General features: G+C 35.9%; 1 protein-coding gene across 1 annotated transcript in view; it reads right to left on the reverse strand.

Moving 5' to 3' along the window:
• The window catches only part of PRIM2 (DNA primase subunit 2), a 278,889-nt gene that overhangs the window by 81,833 nt on the left and 179,995 nt on the right, over positions 1-17,061 (reverse strand). The window lies entirely within an intron of this gene.

Raw genomic sequence — 17,061 nt, forward strand, 5'->3', positions numbered from 1 at the left:
AGGGTTTCAAATTTCTGAGCTCAAACAATCCGCCCGTCTCAGCCTCCCACAGAGCTAGGATTACAGGTGTGAGCCACCACACCGGCCGGACCTCAACTTCTAATGGTGCTTTCTCTGCCTCCTGCTGCCCTTCCCTGAACCCATGACTTTTTGGATAGATCTGGATGCACTGCAGCTCATCCTCCATAGACCGACCCAAACCACAATATCGAAGAGTTCTGAGATCCAGTGTCTGTTAGTTCTGGGTACATGTGGACAGTTTTCCTTGCCTCAAGTTTTCTTCATTGCAAAATGGTGAACACTGATACCTACTATTCACATGCCACTAAGATATGATAAATAATGCCAAGCCTAGGGCTCTTGTATAAAACTCAAATTGTGGTTAAAATGTCATGTTTTTAAGTCTTCCCTGAGTACCCTACTTAAAACCACACCAAGGTACCCAGCATTCCCTTTCATCTCCCTGAAAGATTTTCTTCATAGCACTATCACCAACTAATAAAGCAAATAATTCTCTTACTTGCTTACTATCTCTCCCCCACTACAATGTAAACTCCAGAGTATTGATATTTTTGTCTATATTGTTTACCACCATACCTCTAGTATCTAGAGGGCTACCTCGGACATAGTAGATACTCAATAAATATTTGCTGAATGAATGAATGAAACACACTCTGAATGAATAGCCCACTAGGAAAAGACAGGTTAGGCTGGATGTGTCTGAGATAGTACAAAAGAAAATAAAAAGCTTATTCTAGGGATCAAATTCAAAAAGCAATCTATTTCTTAGATTGCTATTTCACCAATATCATCCTCATCACTCAAATTTATTTAACCAGAGTTTCTGTCATTCTTCTCTGAATCTATTCTCACTTAAGTCTTGCTTCACTTAAAAGCTGACATTCTTATCAGTACGAAACAATAATCAACCACGCTTCCCCTTAACTAAACATCTTTCTAGCCTTCACCTGCTTAGGATTCCTGTGTTTTGATTGAGCTGCATATAACAACAATCACACCATTAAAGCACAATTATTCTGTGAGTCCCCACAACGGTGGAAACTTATATTCTCTTACTATACAGTACATAGTGTACCTGCATATAGGCAAGTGCAAAATAGCTGTTTGGTTATCTAAAAAAAAAAATCCTACTTTATACAGAAGTAAACTACTAGAAGGATGATACAAAGTAATTTTTTTTTTTTTTTTTGAGACAGTCTCTCACTTTGTTGTCCAGGCTAGAGTGAGTGCCGTGGCGTCAGCCTAGCTCACAGCAACCTCAAACTCCTGGGCTCGAGTGATCCTTCTGCCTCAGCCTCCCGAGTAGCTGGGACTACAGGCATGAGCCACCATGCCCGGCTAATTATTTTTATATATATATCAGTTGGCCAATTAATTTCTTTCTATTTATAGTAGAGACGGGGTCTCGCTCTTGCTCAGGCTGGTTTTGAACTCCTGACCTTGAGCAATCCGCCCGCCTCAGCCTCCCAAGAGCTAGGATTACAGGCGTGAGCCACCGCGCCCGGCCCAAAGTAATTTTTTTAAAAGTAAAAACAAACCCTGGCATGGTGGCTCACACCTGTAATCTTAGCACTCTGGGAGGCCAAGGTGGGCAGATCCTTTGAGCTCAAGAGTTCGAAACCAGCCTGAGCAAGAATGAGACTTCATCTCTATCAAATATAGAAAAAATTAGCTGGGCATGGTGGTGTATGCCTGCAGTCCCAACTACTTGGGAGGCTGAAGCAGAAGGATTGCTTAAGCCCAGGAGTTTGAGGTTGCTGTGAGCTAGGCTGACGCTACAGCACTCTAGCCTGGGCAACAGAGTGACACTCTCTCTCAAAAAAAAAGTAAAAACAAAAAATAAATTCAAGAAAGACAGGCAAATGATGGGTGATAAACCATTACCACAATAGGCTATTATAGAAAACCAAGAATATACCTTCCTTACAACTCAAGCCTCTGATATTTCTAACATTAATACATCTTCCAAAGAAAAAGCTATCAGTATCAGAAGTCTGACCCAGTTTGGAATTTATACATATCCAATTTATCCAAAGACAGTTTATCACCAGGGTAGGCCAATGAAGACATACCTTGAAATCTTAAACTGGCACCTTCTTAAGAAGATACGTATTCTGTTGTCACTTTCCCCAAAGAGCACTACATATATTAGTAACAAAAATTTGACCCACCTTTTAAAATGTTAGATACAATGTTATTTTAATATGTCAGCATAATCCATAAGGTATCACTGGCAAAATGACATTTATAAGCAAAAGATTAAAGTTGAAGTCTTGTACTTTTTATCTTATTTCTAAAATTTAAGAGTTGAAAAGTATTTGGAGTAGAAGACCAAAAGTAATTAAATTTATTAAAGCTAATTTTTAGCACAATAGTGTTAGAAGGAGGATAATAACACCTGTTTTATTCTAATGATAGACTTAACCCAATACATAATTTAATTGAAAATTTGAATAGCTAGTCTCTTGACAATTCATGAAAGCAAGTCCAACCTGCTCAAGTCAATGTTTAAATATTAATTCTTATACTGTGTAATCTCGAATTAGTATTCTAAATGCCAGGGAAGGCATGCAGAGAAGAGTTAAAGTCTTAACATACATAAATCTTTATTATACATTAAAATATTTAGTAGAGAGAATATAACAGAAATTTTATTACAATGAAAGTTAAAAATATATATTCTAGATGACTTGAGAGCTGTTAAGGGCATCTTTAAAATTGCTGCCCAAGACCAATAATAACTAAGATTAGACTATTTTTGCAAGAAACTATTTTTTATTATAAATTATTTTCCTAGGATATTGCTAACATGAACATGCAAGTAAAACAAAGTTTTCTTTGAAAGAAAACCAAAACATAACTAATCTGTAAACTAAGGATTGTGTCTACAAGTAAACAGGTTGATAAATATTAATATATTGAGAAAATGTGAATGATTACAGAACCCATTTATCAACATTTTAAAATTAATATTGGTTTAATACTTTATAGTATTTCACATATATACTTAATTCTTTGCAACATGTTAGCAGGCATTACTATTTTCAGTTCTTGTTCCCAAGAACTGAAAACCTCTCTTCTAAATTGTGTCCTCTGAAGTTTACATAGTTATCCTATCAGTGTTAAGCTAAATAACACGCCTAGTCTTCCTCCTGAGAGTACTGGGAAAAGTATAGGGTTTGGAATAAAATAGACCTGGGTCTTAAGCCAGGTTTGATCATGTATAACCTTTGCTGCCTGGGGAAAACTCATTAAACTCTACATAAAAGGAAGATAATGTTTACCTCATGGTGGAGGTGTGAGATTAAATTAAATAAGAAACATAAAAGGATTTAAACCAGCATGCTTGCTTTGCCAGTTCCTAAACATGAATAAACTTTACCTTATGCCCTCTCTGCTTTTGCTCTAAGGCCATAAGACATTGCTAGAGAAAGCAATATAATAGTGCTGACTTAGTCAATTACAGATTTATGGGCTAGTACTGTTTTCTCATTAGTAAACTAGTTATAAATAATGCTTATCTTGTAGGATTGTTGTTTTTTTTTTTCTGAGACAGAGTCTTACTTTGTTGCCCAGACTAGAGTGAGTGCCGTGGCATCAGCCTAGCTCACAGCAACCTCACACTCCTGGGCTCAAGCAATCCTGCCTCAGCCTCCCGAGTAGCTGGGACTACAGGCATGCACCACAATGCCTGGCTACTTTTTTGTATATATATTAGTTGGCCAATTAATTTCTTTCTATTTATAGTAGAGATGGGGTCTCGTTCTCGCTCAGGTTGGTTTCGAATTCCTGAGCTCAAATGATCCGCCCCGCCTTGGCCTCCCAGAGAGCTAGGATTACAGGCGTGAGCCACCATGCCCGGCCTCCTAGGATTGTTTTAAGAATTCCATAAGATGGTGTATGAAAAGTGTTAGTTATAGTCTCTGGCATATGCCGGGCACTCAGTAAATGGTCAAAGTGTAACCATTCTGTAGCTTAGCAATCCTTTTATTTATCATTGGCTAACACCTTAGCATACTTATGGAAGGTGTTATTCTACACTCTATTCAACTTTCCTTCAGCCCTTATTGTACCAAATCCTTCTGGCAAGCAATCTCCCTGCCTGCTTTACTAGAAAGACAGGCAGTGGGCATTAGGTTCCACAGCCCTTCTTTCTAGCTTTAAAAAAATTTCCTTTACCAATTCATAATCTCTCACATAAATGTCAGGTGTCAAATACGGGTGCTGACTAAACACTATATACAATTGATTCACTCATTCAACAAATTTTATTGAGCATCTACAACCTGTCAGGTACTGTGTCAAGTGCTGGGTGTATGACAGTAAGAAAGAAATGGATCCTATACTTGGGAACATCATATAGGAGGAGGAGTATATGTAATACTATATATATAGTATATTGCACTATATAATAATTACATCATAAATACATGTTTAAAATTATCTTTCCATCTCCTCGGGCTTTATTTCCTCAAGTATTCCCAGCACATCTTCCATTCCCATGAGTTTCACTATTTCTGCCCATCCTAGATCAAAAATGATCTTTGTTTGGTACAGTCACCCTAATAGAGGATAACTGTGCAAAATAGCTATTTCTTTCCTTCCTGACTTCCCAGTCTTCTGGAACAAATACTCTGTTCCCATTACCTTCATTTGTTTGTGTGGTAAGACTAGGACAGCTGGCTCCTGTTTTGTCCTTTTCTTAAAAATGACTTCCAATATCCATGCCTTTCTCAGTTCTGAGAGTACCAACCACCTCCTACTTTTGAAATTCTCCTCTTTATTAGTGCCTAGGAACCCAGACTGCTGTTTTCTCTTTTATCTAATTTTTCTGATAATTCTGTTTTCACTTGAGTTTCCTCCACATTTCTGTTCTAAACAGTGGGTATTCCTCAAAATTAGAACCAAAGAGGGACCAAATGCATGATCCATTTCATCTCCACTCCAACCCCAGACAATTCAGCTCCCTACTCATTGCTTGTGCTAATGGAGTTTCTAACCTTTCTATTACTTAGGCTGACCACTTCACTTAGATTTAATACTTTCTTCAAGCTGTCCTATAAATTATTCCTCAAAACATTTCTTGAATCCTCCCTTTTCCCCTTTGTTCTTATCACTATCACAAGACCTAACCTAGCCTACTATTTACTCCATTTCTAGTCTCTCCCCATTTCAATTCTTCACATTACTTCCATATTAGTCTTCTGAAAATTAATTATATTTTCTCCCCTGGCTTACAATTCACTAATGGCTTTCTCTCAATTGAAAGACAAAGTTCATTTAAAGCAACTATATTCTGGCACTAAGAACTCTTTTCTTCTCTTTACTCATCATCTCCTACTTTCTTAAATTCTATACTACAATTCTATATACAAGTAAACCAGAAGAGTATTTTTTTGAACATTGTTAAGTAGCAAAATCCTCCTTTTAAGTGAAATCTTACACAAAACTCCCAACACATAAAAGTAGGTGAGGATACAATTACACTTGTTACAGGGAGACCAGAAACCAGAAAATTGAATCTCCCGTCAATTCCTGCTCCTTTTGCTGTGAAACTCAAGAGCTCCCAAGAACAGCCTGAAATCCATTCCATTATGCCATATCCCTTGAACATTTCTTAAAACAAAATATCTGGGCTGAAATTCAGTCTCTATTTTCTTTCTTTGCTCTTAAACTTATTCTCCATTCTTGGTTATATGAAATCCTTTAATGAGCCAGCACAAATTTTACTCTACTTCTGGAAACTTTACTGATTACTCCAGGCCAAGCTAATCTCTTTTTCCTATGAACACCCTACAGTAAGAATAGCACTTACTATACATCAGAATCTGTAAAAGTTAATGGATGGATGGATGGATGGATAGATAAAAAGAGACATATCTACATATAGATAAAAAGAGACATATCTACATATCTATATCATCCATATTTTATAGATGGGGACACATGTCAGGTAATTTGCCTAAGGTTACACAACTTGTATATAATGGAACCAAAGCTGAACTGATTCCAAGCCTGTATGCTACATTAGTTCTTTTCATGTCACTGAGCACGTATACAATGATATATATAAAGCAGGATAAATGGAAGAAGCTGCTCACAATTAAAGGCAATTAGCTTAGAGCGCACCCCAGGCACAGCCTAGCTTCCCTAAGAGCTTATGGGATCCATATTGGAGTATATCAGAAATTCATTAGTAGTACACTAGCTGAAAAATTCTGTTATACATTTACTATTTACTAGTATCTGGCATGTAGTAGGGGTTCAAGTATATGTGTGGATTATTGACAAAGGACAACACGTTATGCTCAAATTGCCAACAAAAGCAGACAGAACCAATGAGAGCTAAAGAATTTCAATGCCTATATTTTGGATAAACCAATAAACAATTTATATTTCTATAAGGGTGCTATGGTTTGAGTATCTGTCCCCTCCAAAACTCATGTTGAAATTTAATCCCCAATGTGGCAGTACTGAGAGATGGGGCCTTTAAGATGGATTAGTCAATTCATGGATTAATGGTTTATCATGGGAGGGGGAACTGGTAGCTTAATAAAAAGAAGAAGAGAGACCTGAGCCAGCAAGTTAGCACATTCAGCCCCAATGAATTGCCATGTGAGAGCCTGTGCTGCCTCAGTCTTTTTTTTTTTTAGAATATTAGAATATTAAGTGGGTACAAACATTTTGATTACATGAACTGATTTTGTACAATTTGAGTCAAAGTTATAAGTGTGTCCATCACCAGGTAGTGTGCCCTGTACCCGTTGGGTGTGAATTTACCTATCCCCTCTCCTCCCCCCTCCCACCTGCTTGAGTTCTGTTGAATTTTACTACCATATGTGCCCATGAGTATTGAATTATAAGTTTCAATTTAGTAGTGAGTACATATGATTTTTGTTCCATTCTTGTGAGACTTCACTTAGGAGGATGGTCTCCAGTTCCATCCAGGTTGTTACCAAAGGTTCACTTTTTATGGCTGAGTAGAACTCCATGGTATATATATACCACGTTATTGATCCACTTATGTACGGATGGGCACTTGGATTGTTTCTACATCTTTGTGATTGTGAATTGTGCTGCTAGAAACATTCAAGTGTAAGTGTCTTTTTTATAAAATGTCTTTTCCCTTTGGGTAAATACCCAGTAGTGGGGATTTCGAGATCAAATGGTAGGTCTACTTTTAGTTCTTTGAGGTATCTCCAGACCACTTTTCATAGAGGTTGTACTAGTTTGCAGTCCCATCAACAGTGCATAAGCGTTCCTTTCTCTCCACATCCATGCCAGCATCTGTTGTTTTGGGACTTTTTGATAAAAGCTATTCTCACTGGAGTTCAGTGATATCTCACTGTGGTTTTCATTTGCATTTCCCTGATCATTAGAGAAGCTGCGAGTCCTCACCAGCAAGAAGGCTCTCACCAGATGCAGTCCCTCAACCTGAGACTTCTCAGCCTCTGTAACTATAAAAAATAAATTTATTTTCTTTATAAATTATCCAGTTTCAAATATTCTGTTATAAGCAATAGAAAATGGACTAAGACCGAGTAATATCTAAAACAGTGGTTCTCAATCTTTAGTGTGCCTCAGTTTCACCTGGAAGATTTGTTAAACCACAAATTGTGGGCCCTACCCCTAGAACTTGATTCAGAGAATCTGCATTTCAAACAAATTCCCACATGATGCTAATGCTGAGATCCACTGGTCTTTGGAAAAAAGTCCCAGCATTAAATATGTTCCATGTACTCACACCCTATCAAATATTTAATCCTTTGGTAGCCAATTTTTAACAACATAAGTCTGTTCTAAGTCATGGTACAAGCTGGATTCTGGGACAAAACATAAACTTTTTAAACAATACTAAATGTCCCTTGATCCAATCCAATTATAACGACATGTAGTGGACCTTAAGTATGCTATCATCAGGGAAAGAAATTCTAGCTATATAAAATGTACATGATCTATGTTGTGTTTAATATCCAATAGAGCCAGGTTAAAGCAATTCAGAACAACACTATAGGCAATCTGATTGAGAGGACACATTGCTTTGAATTTATTAGACGAATTATCCAGTCCAATTTAATTCTTAACAAAACTAGTGGCTGAAGTGATTTAATATCCAAGTACCAAGTGAAAGAATATTTTAATGGTATGTTTTTTCATGCTTTAAATTGAAGTTTGAGGAATTTTATCTCCTGCACACAGAGTGAGGCTTTTTTCAGGTAGACTGGCATGTAAATTATAATTAGAACTAAGAAAACTGTGTGTAAAACTTTACTATGATTAATTAAATACATTTTATTTGCATAAAGCATAGGCGCATTTATTTCAAGAATTAGGAAATTATTTAAGAAATAAGGCATTCAAAACTTTGAATACTTCTTGTAGAATCATTCATAAACCCAAAGAATCCTATTTGACAACCTAAGTGCAAATGTCCCTACCCTCCACTGTCAAGGATTAACTGAAAGGACTTTATTTTTAAAATTTTAATATATCATAAATATTCATATTCAACAATTAAATGTAAGCCTAAAAACCCTACATTATGAAACCAATATTTTTGGAGTGAGGTATACTGTGTAAAGCAATTGATTTGCTACAAGATCATTCATAACAAGAGACTTGGAAATGGTTGATGTTTTAATACTAAAATCCCTTATCCTCAAGTATAATATGCATCTAAATAAAACAGCATTAGAATATAGTGAGAAGGTAAAAATCCAAGAAGTCTGGAAACAGATTTCTAAATGACAACAACCAAAACCATAACAATCCCCAAGCCAGCTAACAAAGAAGCCTCTGTGAATGAATAAATAATGGAAGAACTATAAAATTCTTTTTAAAAAATTAGAAAAGCTTGCCGGGCGCGGTGGCTCACGCCTGTAATCCTAGCTCTCTGGGAGGCCGAGGCGGGCGGATTGCTCAAGGTCAGGAGTTCGAAACCAGCCTGAGCAAGAGCGAGACCCCGTCTCTACTATAAAATAGAAAGAAATTAATTGGCCAACTAATATATATACAAAAATTAGCCGGGCATGGTGGTGAATGCCTGTAGTCCCAGCTACTCGGGAGGCTGAGGCAGGAGGATTGCTTGAGCCAGGAGTTTGAGGTTGCTGTGAGCTAGGCTGACGCCATGGCACTCACTCTAGCCTGGGCAACAAAGCGAGACTCTGTCTCAAAAAAAAAAAAAAAAAAAATTAGAAAAGCAAATAATGGAAAAGTCAATGTTTTCATTACTTTCCCATCATTTCTTGTTCACTGTGTTTTCTTGTTCTCAGCTCTTTCTCTGCTAATCTATGTCATCCACTTCCTTCAAATCTTAATTCAAGATTGATTTTCTCTAACATGATCTACCCTAATAATTTCCTTACTCCACAAAACCTCAATGATACTTTCTTTCTTATCATCATGTTTTGTAATTATTTTGTTATCATGCTTTTATTACTTCTACCTCTCTCTCTTTGACCTATTACCAAGTAGATTAAAATTTCAAGCAAGGGAGTTTTTAAAAAATCAATGTTTATTGAAATAAAAAAAAATTAACATTGGCCCATATGATCAGAAATCCATATTTAGGCTATGTGTGGTGGCTCACTCTGGAAGGCCAAGGCAGAAAGATTGCTTGAGTTCAGGAGTTGGAGACCAGCCTGAGCAAGAGTAAGATGCTGTCGCTACTAAAAATAGAAAAATTAGCTGGGTGTCCTGGCTCCTGGCACACACCTGTAGTCCCAGCTACTCGGGAGGCTGAGGCCAGAGGATTGCTTGAGCCCAGGAGTTTCAGGTTGCAGTGAGCTAGGATGATGCCACAGTACTCTAGCCCGGGCAACAGAGTGAGGTTCTGTCTCAAAAAAAAAAAAAAAAAAAATCCGTATCTAGAGAGGCCAAATTAATTTGAACCAAATGGAAATTTTATTCATACAATTTTTTTTTCAATAGACTTTCATAACATTCCAGATTCATTATAGAAATTTTAGTAAATATTCAAAGTCATGTAATTATGTATATTTAACCATTAGGTTGGTACAAAAGGTTTTTAGCATTGTTGAAATTTGCCATCTGATATTGGAATACATTCTAAAATAAATGGGGTTATGTTATACATCATTTTAACATGCATTTCTCGCTTTATGATTTTTTGCTAATGACTTATTACCTACTGTTTATCTTATATTTATTTTAGGCTATGGATATGATGTTAGACAAAAAGCAAATTCGAGCAATTTTGTTATTTGAGTTCGAAATGGGTCATAAAACAGTGGAGACAACTCACATCAACAACTATACATTTGACCCAGGAACTGCTAACAAACGTACAGCGCAGTGGTAGTTCAAGAAGTTTTGCAAAGAAGACAAGAGCCTTGAAGATGAGGAGCGCAGTGGCTGGCCATCAGAAGTTGACAACGATCAACTGAGAGCAATCATTGAAGCTGATCTTCTTCCAACTACATGAGAAGTTGCCAAAGAACTCAATGTAGAACATTCCAGGCTCATTTGGCATTTGAAGCAAATTGGAAAGGTGAAAAAGCTCAAAAAGTGGGTGCCTCATGTGTTGATCAAAAAAAAAAAAAAAAAATCATTGTTTTGAAGTGTCTTCTCTTCTTGTATGAAACAACAATAAACCATTTCTCAATTGGATTGTGACATGTGATGGAAAGTGAATTTTATATGACAACCTGCGATGACCGGCTCAGTAGTTGGACTGAGAAGCAGCTCCAAAGCATTTCCCAAAGCCAAACTTGCACTCAAAAAAGGCCATGCTCACTGTTTGGTGGTCTGCTGCCACTCTGATCCACTACAGCTTTATGAATCCAGTGAAACCATTACGTCTGAGAAGTATGCTCAGCAAATTAATGAGATGCACCAAAAACTGCAACATCTGCAGCTAGCATTGGTCAACGTAAATGGCCCAATTCTTCTCCATGACAATGCCCAACTGCACAACCAATGCTTCAAAGTTGAATTGGGCTATGAAGCTTTGCCTCATCTGCCATCTTTGCCTGACCCCTTGCCAAGCTACTACCAATTCTTCAAGCATCTCCACCACTTTCTTTAGGGAAAGCGCTTCCACAACCAGCAAGATGCAGAAAATGCTTTCCAAGAGTTTGTCAAATCCCAAAGCATGGATTTTTACGCTACATGAATAAACAAACGTATTTCTCATTGGCAAAAATGTGTTGATAATAATGGTTCCTATTTTGATTAATAAAGATGTGTTTGAGCCTAGTTATAATGATTTAAAATTCAGGGTCCAAAATTGCAATTATTTTTGTACCCACCTAATAAATTTCTATGAAAATAATATGAAAATGTCCATGTATTAGTTTATTGAATAAATACTGAGTGCCTACTATAAACCAGGCATTCTAGGTGTCAGAACATGCAGCAATAAACAAGACAGGAAACCTGCTTTTATATATACTCTGGTTATAGAATATAGATAAAAAAATGAATAAACAACAAATATAAAGTAGTGATAAGTGCCCCAAATTATAAGAGCATAATCTGGTATCAAGTAACTAGAAGCTACAAAAAGTGGTACTTCTGTATATTATTAATATCATTTACTGGAGTATATATGCTAATCTGAAAATAGTTTTTAAAAAATAGAAAAATAACCAATCCAAACAACTCTGAATAAGCATTTTATAGACAGTTGGTTACTTTTTACATATATAGAGGAACTGACTTAATACATCAAATTCCTAATTAAAAATAGCAGTGATTATCAAAACCACATATTATTACTATTCAAAAATGTTTACAACAGAAATTTTGTATGCTATAATACAAAAACTTCTTAACCTTAACAAAAGGTATTGAGAGACATGACACTTTAATATTTATACTCTGGATGACAGTTACAAACACTAATATATACAGTTTTAGATTATTTTAGAATGCAGACAACAAATTCCTTTCCAACGAGTATAACATTAAATTTAAAAGTATTCCTAAAATGCCTGCAACAAGCACAAGCAAAGGAAGATAGGAGGAAGAGATAGACACTGATTAGGCAGTCAATTCAAGAAGAACAGAGCTGCATCAGAAAGGAGTTGAGGTAAAGAAATACTTGGTTCTAGGCCGCGTAGCTACTGAAGGTAGTTGTAGCCACAGAGTTACAGCTAGAAAGTTTTAGAGATACTACACCCTTCTCTGTTGCCTCAAAACTCATGGCTAAGCATCTATAAATTTTTGCTCAGATGCACAGAGCAATGGATCTCAAATCAGTTACAAATGAGGACACAAACATAAAGAAATCAGACATTATGATTATTTGGAAAGCAACAGTAAAGGTGAATTCTGACTGAAACTGACTCCGTTACCACATCATTTTTCTTACACTGTCAGGAATAAGCTATCCAACAGAAGTTATTATTCCAAATCTTTTAAGCCAGGTTCAAAATCTAGGTCCTTTAATTAGAGTGCCATAAAAAATGTCTACCATCCTCCACAATCATTCTATATTCTATAAATAGTACTTTAACTCAACAATTTTTTATACCACCTAAGAAAGTTTTTAATTGTATATATCACTTAAAAAATATGTTCAATTACTAAATTGAAGAGAATATACTTTAATATCATTGCAAAAATATATGAGAAGATATAATTGAGAAAAATATGAATATTTATTTACATATACAGTATAACAGAACACCAGTCATAGTAAGTCATAAGTGTATCTTATAATCTTTTAGTCAAAATAATACACCTGCTGTGATCAATAAGCCAATAAAAATATAGGCTGCGATATATTATCTAGAAAGCTAAAAATTGATTTTCTTTTATAATAAGTTTTGGAAAAAACTACTTTTACATTATATTAATAAAATAAAACTCCCATAAAAAACTTTAAAACACAGGTTAAGGAAAATAAACCTAAATACTGATGACATTGCTACATAGGCCATCCCAGATATACATAAAAGTCAGGGTGGTGAACAGGTGTCGAAACCAAAGACCTAGTACTCAGAGCAAGTGGCCACACTGGCTGGCATGGCTGGTTTCCCTTTCTCTCTTCTCTTTCCTCTCTTAGTTTACACACAAACCAAACTAAAATCACAGCTCAACTTCTCTTTCCACTTCAAAACAACCCAACTCACAAGTATTTACCTACTGTGATCATTAATTTTATGTCAATTTGATTGGGGTAAAAGGTGCCCAGACATTTGGTCAAACATTGTTTTGGGTGTGTCTGTGAAGGTGTTTCTCCATGAGATTAACATTTCAATTGGTAGTCATAGTAAAGCAGACTGCCCTCCCTACTGTGTGTAATTCTCATCCAATCAGTTCAAGGCTGGAATAGAACAAAAAGGCTCACCCTCCAGTGAACAGGAGGGAATTTCCTTCTGCTTGACTTCCTTAATCTGGGACATCTTTTTTCCCTGCCTTACTCAAACTGAAAAGCTGACTGTTTCTGCAGCATTTGAACTAGAACAGTTGACCCCTTGAACAACGTGAAGGTTAGTGGTGCCAATAATGTCCCCCAGCAGTTGAAAATCTATATATAACTTTTGATTCCCCAAAACTGTAGCTACTAATAGCCTACTGTTGACCAGAAGCCCTACCTATAACATAAACAGATTAAACACATATTTTGTATATTACATTTAAAATGTAATGTATTCTTACAATAAAGTAAGCTAGAGAAAAGAAAATATTAAGAAAATTAGAAGGAAGAGAAAACACATATACAGTACTGCACTCTATTTACTGATACTGTAAGTTTACATCATCTGTTTGCAAGATGAATTGTCAGTCTAAAATGGTTGGCAACCACAGCTGCAGACCTTAATGACAGTACGTATCAAGCAATTCAACTTTTTCTTGTAATGTCATGACTTTTCTCTGCTTCTTGGGTATACTTCCAGCATCACTAGAGGTACTTTATTCAAGGTGCATGATATTGCATTAAACATGATGCAAAATACATGAGAACCAAGAGAGATCACTTTTTACTGTGATATAATACGCAATTTACTGAAAGGACAAACTGCTCATGCTGAGATGATTAGTATCACACCACATTTTAAGTTGATACTCACAATACTTGGGCTCACCACAATAGCAACAGGAGGTAGCTTTAAAATTATTACAGTAGTGGTAATCCTAGCTCTCTGGGAGGCCGAGGTGGGCAGATCGTTTGAGCTCAGGAGTTCGAAACCAACCTGAACAAGAGCGAGACCCCGTCTCTACTATAAATAGAAAGAAATTAATTGGCCAACTAATATATATAGAAAAAATTAGCCGTGCATGGTGGCACATGCCTGTAGTCCCAGCTACTCGGGACGCTGAGGCAGGAGGATTGCTTGAGCCCAGGAGTTTGAGGTTGCTGTGAGCTAGGCTGACGCCATGGCACTCACTCTAGCCTGGGCAACAAAGTGAGACTCTGTCTCAGGAAAAAAAAAAAAAATTATTACAGTAGTATGATATGTTCTAATTTTATGCAGTTATGATTTAATACTGCATCTTTACATTTATTTAGATTTTCTCAACTGCAAATGGCACCATGTATGGTTCTTAAGTGTTTGTGTAAGTTTTGATAAATTTTAACTTTGTATAATAGATTTGTGTATGCCTTCTGGCATTAAATGATAGATGAGTAGCTATATATACTTTATGCATTTATGACATACTTTTTCCTTAATTTTTTCAATATATCTAGGCTATATCGTTCATCTATGAATTTTTTCAAATTGTTACAAATCTCCAAAAAAATGTTTCAATATACCTATTGGAAAAAATCCACATTTAAGTGGACCCACCCACGCAGTTCAAACCGTGTTCAAGGGTCAACTGTACACCATTAATCTCCTGGTTTTCAGGCCTTTGCACTCACACTAGAACTGCACCATTGGTTCTCCTGGATCTCCAACTTGCCAATTGGTCTCCAAGTTGCCTTAGGACTGGTCAACCTCCATAATCATGTGTGCCAAGTTTTTATAATAAATCAATCATTCTCTCTTTTGCTCACTCCCTCTCTGTGTGTGATAGAGACAGGCATACACACACACACATATGGTACTGTTTCTCTGGAGAACCCTAATACACCTAGCTACTTAATACACAGAATTCCTAATAAAAAGATCAAAAGACATTTTAAAGCAATAATACACAATGATGTCAATGGCAGAGCAAAATTATTACATAGCCTGAGGAGAGTCTAATTTAAAACCTTTCTGAACGGTCATTTCATAATATGTCTCAAAACTTTAAAACCATGTATAGTTTCTTATCAGGTAATTTTATTCCTGGTGAAATATACATATATATATATACACACACACACACACATATATGTATATATGTATACATATATGTATATATACATGGTGGACATAATCAGAACTATAATCAATGATTTATGTCCTCAGGATATTAGTTGTAATAACATTTATAACAGAGTTAAATTAGACACAACCAAAATAAGGGATTGATTAAATGAATTATATCACTTTCAAAGGATATAATATTATGTAACTAATTAATATATTTTCAAAGATTTGTCAAAAACATTGAAAAATCATCAAAATACAATGTCAGTTTTTTAAATGGGAGAAAACATAATGGTATCTAGTTATGTAGACTAGAGAGAAAACAATGTTGACAGTAATAATTTCTGAATTAGAGGATAACAGGTACATTTTTCTGTATTTTTCATATTTTCTATAATCAGAGTATATTATATTTAAAATAAAAGAAATATAATAGAGGTCTAAACAACAGCCAACATTCAAAGAAAATCCTATTAAATGACTTATTCAAGATGGGATGGATAATTATCAGTAAAGACCGTCCATAAAACAAATCTGTAAAAACTGTAAGAGCTTTTTATAATATGTTCTAAAAATATCTAGCTTTTTAGTAAAAACCAAAAGAGCTTTTTATAATATGTTATAAAAATATCTAGCTTTTTAATATAAAGATAGAGATGTGTTATGGACAGAATTTCTCTTAAAATTTGAATGTGGAAGCCCTAATGGTATTTAGAGACAGGGCCTTTAAAGGGATAATTAAGGTTAAATAAGATGAAATGGGTGGGGGCTCTAATCTAATATGCTTGGTGTATTTATATGAAAAGGAAAAGACAACAGGGAAGCACACACTGAGAAAAAGGCCATGTGAGGAGAGAGCAAGAAGGCCCTCTGCAAGCCAAGGAGACAGGCCTCAGGAGAAACAAAATCTGCCAACACCTTGATCTTGGACTTCTAGCCTCCAGAAGTGTGAGGAAATAAACTTCTGTTGTTTAAGCCAACCAGTCTGTGGTATTTTGTTATGGCAACCCTAGCAAAATAATATAAGCCATAAAATAAAATGTTATAAAATGTATTTGGTAAATATTATTTGTTCTAATTTACCTTTTTTTTTTAAAAAAAGAAGAAATAAACCAAGAAATAAACAGTAACAAATTTACTTTATACCACAGTGCCATGGCATAGAAGGGGCAAGACACTATATTTTCAAATAAAATGTTTTTAGCTAACAGTATTTTAAAAAAAAATAAGGAGTAGGATTGGGAAGCTGAGTACTAAGGATAGGTTTTAAAGCAGTTGCTCCGGTTAATGTGATTATTATCTATCTAAAAATGTCCTATGAAAGATTCTGCATAATAGAAAATATTTTAAATTCTTTTCACTTTATTTGTTCACAATATCTCCTAGTCCTTAAAACATTATGGGCCAGGGGCGCGGTGGCTCACACCTGTAATCCTAGCACTCTGGGAGGCCAAGGCGGGTGGATTGTTCAAGGTCAGGAGTTTGAAACCAGCCTGAGCAAGAGCAAGATCCCATCTCTACTATAAATAGAAAGAAATTAATTGGCCAACTAATATATATAGAAAAAAATTAGCCAGGCATGGTGGCACATGCCTGTAGTCCCAGCTACTCGGGAGGCTGAGGCAGCAGGATTGCTTGAGCCCAGGAGTTTGAGGTCGCTGTGAGCTAGGCTGACGCCACAGCACTCACTCTATCCTGGGCAACAAAGCAAGATTCTGTCTCAAAAACAAAAACAAAAATAAAAACAAACAAACAAAAAAACTATCATTAC

The sequence above is a fragment of the Microcebus murinus genome, chromosome 5, assembly GCF_040939455.1.
Source record: "Microcebus murinus isolate Inina chromosome 5, M.murinus_Inina_mat1.0, whole genome shotgun sequence".
NCBI classification, from domain to species: Eukaryota; Metazoa; Chordata; class Mammalia; order Primates; family Cheirogaleidae; genus Microcebus; species Microcebus murinus.